Source organism: Oncorhynchus clarkii, chromosome 2 (genome assembly GCF_045791955.1).
Source record: "Oncorhynchus clarkii lewisi isolate Uvic-CL-2024 chromosome 2, UVic_Ocla_1.0, whole genome shotgun sequence".
Lineage (NCBI taxonomy): Eukaryota > Metazoa > Chordata > Actinopteri > Salmoniformes > Salmonidae > Oncorhynchus > Oncorhynchus clarkii.
The window spans coordinates 93,897,466-93,904,199 of NC_092148.1; positions in this window are offsets into that span (position 1 = coordinate 93,897,466).

Genomic DNA, 6,734 nt, shown 5'->3' on the forward strand with positions numbered 1-6,734 from the left:
CCAGGTGCAAACACAGGAGGCGGAAGGTACGAGTCTCAGCGTTTATTATATTACAAGGGGCAGGCAAAATGTAAATCAAGACAGGCAAAGGGTCGTAATCCCATGCAGAGTCAGGCAGGTACAGGACGGCAGGCAACACTGGAAACACGGGAACACTCTGGTAGGATTTGACGGGACAAGACGAACTGGTAAAAGACAAACCAAAAACGCATAAATACACAGGGGATAATGAGGGGGGAGATGGGATACACCTGGTTGGGGGTGGAGACCAGCACAAAGAAACAGATCAGGGCCTACAGGTGTTGTTCTACCTCAATGAGCGTTCCCCTAATGCTCTACCCAGCACCAATATGTATTGTGGACTTGGCTAAACTGGTACTACCCTCCAACTATTTTCTCTTCAGAGACTTTTTTCCTCCAGACCAAAAGGACAGCGATGGGGAGCACGATGGCTCCTAACTATGCTATATCTAGGAATGAATGAAAAACAGGTGGTGCTGAATCAACACCTTAACACTCTAATTTGGAGATACTTGGACGACATGTACATGGACGTGGATGTAAGCTGTTTCAGGAGGGTCGACCTTTTGCCACATTTCAGGCTTCAAACATAAAGATATAAAACTGTATTTTTTTGTGAAGAATCAACAACAAGTGGGACACAATCATGAAGTGGAACGACATTTATTGGATATTTCAAACTTTTTTAACAAATCAAAAACTGAAAAATTGGGCATGCAAAATTATTCAGCCCCTTTACTTTCAGTGCAGCAAACTCTCTCCAGAAGTTCAGTGAGGATCTCTGAATGATCCAATGTTGACCTAAATGACTAATGATGATAAATACAATCCACCTGTGTGTAATCAAGTCTCCGTATAAATGCACCTGCACTGTGATAGTCTCAGAGGTCTGTTAAAAGCGCAGAGAGCATCATGAAGAACAATTGTTGTTGATTCTTCACAAAAAAATACAGTTTTATATCTTTATGTTTGAAGCCTGAAATGTGGCAAAAGGTCGCAAAGTTCAAGGGGGCCGAATACTTTCGCAAGGCACTGTATCTAAACTCTATGAGTGAACAACTTCGTTTCACCATTAACTATGACTTTAGGACAAAACCTCCCTCTCTACAGATCTCTACAGGAAACCTACAGACAGGAATACCCTCCTGAAACAGCTTACATCCACGTCCACGTATTAAAAGTCTCCCTATAAGTCAATACAGTCGCAACAGAACAATATGCAGTTCTGATGCTTCTTATCAGGAACAGACACACAAAGGTTTTAGGAAAGGGGGTACAAAGACAAGTGGGTAAAATTATCATTTTGAAGGACTAACAGACTAACAAAAAAGTGAAAGAAAAATCAGAACATGTCTCATCATGATTCACCCAATACTCACCATTGGGGAAGGCATTTAAGGACACTCACCATTGGGGAAGGCATATAAGGACACTCACCATTGGGGAAGGCATATAAGGACACTCACCATTGGGGAAGGCATATAAGGACACTCACCATTGGGGAAGGCATATAAGGACACTCACCATTGGGGAAGGCATATAAGGACACTCACCATTGGGGAAGGCATATAAGGACATTATCAGGAAACACTTGTACACGCCATTTGCAAACACTGAATATAGACTTTCTTTTTTTATATTGTGTTTACTGACTGTACGCTTGTTTATTCCATGCTGTGTGTTGTTGTTTGTGTCACACTGCTTTGCTTTATCTTGGCCAGGTCACAGGTGTAAATGAGAACTTGTTCTCAACTAGCTTATCTGGTTAAATAAAGGTGAAATAAAATAAAAAGTAATTGACCCCCCAAACATGAGAGACAGTGTGGTTAAATCTGATTACCCACCAGAGAAAAGTGAAACGTTCTTGGAAAAGGTTCCGGAGGGTAATTACAAATGTGGCCACAGTCCTCAATGCAGCTTCACGTACAAATGCAACTCATTTACCCACAACACCCCCACAGGACAAAGATTTAAGATCAAGGGCCTGATTACCTGCATGTCCCCAAATGTTATTTACATGTTGAAATGTCTTTGTGGTCTGTCTCACATAGGGAAAATCCGTAGAAGCCTTAAGGCAGATATCAGTGAGCACCGCAGCAACATACAGACAGGTGAGACAACAACATCTGGTTACTGCTCATTTTGTACCAACTGGATGTCCTGTTTGTTCTCTGAGATACTGGACTAGATGTCACACAGAATGAACAGTCCCTTCTTGGCTTTAACGTGGAGCTTGACTTAAAACTGTTTTTATAGTTTCAAAATGTCCAAATTATTGTTTAAAAAAAAATCCTAATTCTACGTACAGTTAAAGTCAGAAGTTTACATACACCTTAGCCAAATGCATTTAAACTCAGTTTTTCACAATTCCTGACATTTAATCCTAGTAAATATTCCCTGTTTTAGGTCAGTTAGGATCATAACTTTATTTTAAGAATGTGAAATGTCAGAATAATAGTAGAGAGAATGATTTTTCTTTCAGCTTTTATTTATTTCATCACATTCCCAGTGGCTCAGAAGTTCACATACACTCAATTAGTATTTGGTAGCATTGCCTTTAAATTGTTTAACTTGGGTCAAATGTTTTGGTGCGCCTTCCACAAGCTTCCCACAATAAGTTGAGTGAATTTTGGCCCATTCCTCCTGACAGAGCTGGTGTAAGTGAGTCAGGTTTGTAGGCCTCCTTGCTCCACACACTTTTTCAGTTCTGCTCACAAATTTTCATTAGGATTGAGGTCAGGGCTTTGTGATGGCCACTCCAATACCTTGACTTAGTTGTCCTTAAGCCATTTTGCCACAACTGTGGAAGTATGCTTGGGGTCACTGTTCATTTGGAAGACCCAATTGTGACCAAGCTTTAATTATCTGACTGATGTCTTGAGATGTTGCTTCAATATATTCACATAATTTTCACATAATTTTCCTTTCTCATGATGCCATCTATTATGTGATGTGCACCAGTCCCTCCTACAGAAAATCACCCCCACAACATGATGCTGCCACCCCCGTGCTTCACGGTTGGAATGGTGTTCTTCGGCTTGCAAGCCTCCCCCTTTTTCCTCCAAGCATAACGATGGTCATTATGGCCAAACAGTTCTATTTTGTTTCATCAGACCAGAGGACATTTCCCCAAAAAGTACGATCGTTGTCCCCATGTGCAGTTGCAAACCGTAGTCTGGCTTTTTTTATGGTGGTTTTGGAGCAGTGGCTTCTTCCTTGCTGAGTGGCCATTCCGGTTATGTCGATATAGGACTCGTTTTACTGTGGATATAGATACGTTTCCAGCATCTTCACAAGGTCCTTTGCTGTTGTTCTGGGATTGTTATGCACTTTTGGCACCAAAGTACGTTCATCTCTTGGAGACAGAACGTGTCTCCTTCCTGAGCGGTATGACGGCTGCATGGTCCTATGGTGTTTATACTTGCGTACTATTATTTGTACAGATGAACGTGGTACCTTCAGGCGTTTGGAAATTGCTCCCAAGGATGAACCAGACTTGTGGAGGTCTACAATTTTTATACATCCACAGGTACACCTCCAATTGACTCAAATTATGTCAATTAGCCTATCAGAAGCTTCTAAAGCCACAACATCATTTTCTGGAATTTTCCAAGCTGTTTAAAGTCACAGTCAACTTAGTGTATGTAAACTTCTGACCCACAGGAATTGTAATACAGTGAATTGTAAGTGAAATAATCTGTCTGTAAACAATTGTTGGAAAAATTACTTGTGTCATGCACAAAGTAGATATCCTAACCGACTTGCCAAAACTATAGTTTGTTCACAAGAAATTTGTGGAGTGGTTGAAAAACGGGTTTTAATGACTCCAACCTAAGTTCATGTAAACTTCCGACATCAACTGTATATTTCTGTAAATATGGATCACATTCCTTGTGTGTGATCATATATTTTGAAACATTGAATGTTAATATTGTGACCCTATGTTATACGTTTTGTTACCTCCTGTTTCAGGAAGTGATGTCACTGAGTACTGCCCCTATATATAGGACCTTCCACCCCCACCTGGGATATGGATGCCTGATGAAGACCTAAGGGCGGAAACGTCGCTATAAATAAATATCACCTGGGAGCATGAGCAGCAGTGTTTTCCTTTCTGTTTTCCATGAGTTGGCCTACAACTCCAGCACCTAGATGTGCGTATGTTCTTCAACTTTTGCACCTGTGTAATGATCATGCTGTTTAATCAGCGTCTTGATATGCCACTTGATATCTACAACCTGGAGTTCAAATTTCTTGGGAACAGAAATATTCAAAAAAATAGGATGCCATGAAATTAGATTTGACATAATGTTTCACATCTAAATACATGATTAACATGTACTTCAATGTCTTTATCAGAGATGGAGCCATTTAACCATGTTTCCTAGACAACTGGAATACCAGGACACAAGTCCTGTAACCAACTGTCAATTGTGTCCATTTTTGTATCATACTTGTCACATTTAGGTGCATTAGCCCCCTACGAGATTTAACGTCAGATAGTGTATTCTGCTCCGTCCCAGAAGAGCTAACAGGCATAGGGACATCTGCAGCTATTAGTTGAGAGAGCTGAGACTTTGCCAAGGTCCCTGGCAAACCATGTGAGCACAGAGTAGACTGGTCATTTGACAGACCAGAGCTGCTGCAGCAATGGACCAGTGGCTGCCAATGCTCCATTCTGGGTGTGAACAGGAAGTTTGGTGTGGCTCCTATTTTCGGGTTGGGGTTGCCATGGGGCGCAGCAATGTCCCAGCTCTGTCCTGGGGATGGGAATAGGCAGGGTAACCAAAACTAGCCTGGGAGATAGGTTGTGCAGGGAATTGAGGAGGGTGGTGTGGAAGGAGGTGTTGCTGGAGAAGCTTCAAACTCTCAGTATATGAGGGCTGACGATGTGAATGATACATGGTGTGGACTGACTACATAATGTGATGCACCACCCTCAACAGTGTTCTGCCAGACCCTAGTGTAGTGATCGGTGCTGTATAGAGCTGGGCTGTGATGGCCCGGGTCTAGTAGAGCTGTGCGGAGGTGGAGCTGGTCTAGTAGAACTGTGCTGAGGTGGGGCGGGTCTAGTAGAGCTGTGCTGAGGTGGGGCGGGTCTGGTACAGCTGTGCTGAGGCGGGCCAGGTCTGGTAGAGCTGTGTTGAGGTGGGGCGGATCTAGTAGAGCTGTGTTGAGGTGGAGCCGGTCTAGTAGAGCTGTGCTGAGGCGTAATGAAGGTAAATCCTCTGCTGTAGTGTTTGAAATGACTGGGCATCAACTCAGGATGTAATAATGACTGAGCATCAACTCAGGATGTAATAATGACTGAGCATCAACTCAGGATGTAATAATGACTGAGCATCAACTCAGGATGTAATAATGACTGAGCATCAACTCAGGATGTAATAATGACTGAGCATCAACTCAGGATGTAATAATGACTGAGCATCAACTCGGGGTTTTCAGAATACTAGTGGGATAAGGAGACACCTGTTTTAACATTATCCCAAATCTTAACCCTTACCTTAATATGTACTGTTTCTGTTTACATTTCTGGTTATTTTGTGTTAATTATTTTTATAAATTGTTATTCTTGACTTGTGCTGTACAAAAAAAACTGTTTCAAACCAGTTTCCTCCAGTAGAGGGCAGAGATGTCTTAGTAACTTTTACAAACCGAAGGGACAGATTTTATGCCTCGGTTTCATAAGTCTCAAACAAGACAATACATTCCCTAACAGTTGTAAGAGTTTCTTCACCTACATCACATCTATAGGTTACATTCAAACGGACATGCAAATAACATCCTATGCACAACGGATCTCCTGTGTTCTTATAAGCAGCACATTTACAACCATTCAGCCGGTACCAAATCACTCCCAGCACCTCCCCCTTGGCCCTAACTCTTCAACATTAACCCCATTGTTGTGTAGTGGATATTCCATCATATTGGTTACACCCTGAAATTCTGCAAACACCAGAGTGATAAGGCCAAGGGGGAGAGGTAGGGAGAGAATTGAGACAGGCTGATATTCTGGCTAGGATAGACCTTCTCAAATACCAATCTACCTTTATCACATACCTTTCTTTGGTAGGTAATGGCACTTTAAGCCATGTTGTTTATTACCCTTTACCTGCCCCCAGAGTCCCTCTCTCTCTCCACCCCCAGAGTCCCTCTCTCTCTCTCTCCACCCCCAGAGTCCCTCTCTCTCTCCACCCCCAGAGTCCCTCTCTCTCTCCACCCCCAGAGTCCCTCTCTCTCTCCACCCCCCTCTCTTTCTTTCTTTCTTTCTCCCTCCCCCCTCTCTCTCTCCACCCCCCATCTACCCCACTCACTCTCTCTCTCAATTCAATTCAAGGGGCTTTATTGGCATGGGAAACATGTGTTAACATTGCCAAAGCAAGTGAGGTAGGTAATATACAAAAGTGAAATAAACAATAAAAATGAACAGTAAACATTACAGATACAGAAGTTTCAAAACAATAAAAACATTACAAATGTCATATTATGTATATATGCAGTGTTGCAACAATGTCCAAATGGTTAAAGTACACAAGGATAAATAAATAAGCATAAATATGGGTTGTATTTACAATGGTGTTTGTTCTTCACTGGTTGCCCTTTTCTTGTGGCAACAGGTCACAAATATTGCTGCTGTGATGGCACACTGTGGAATTTCACCCAGGAGATATGGGAGTTTATCATAATTGGGTTTGTTTTCAAATTCTTTG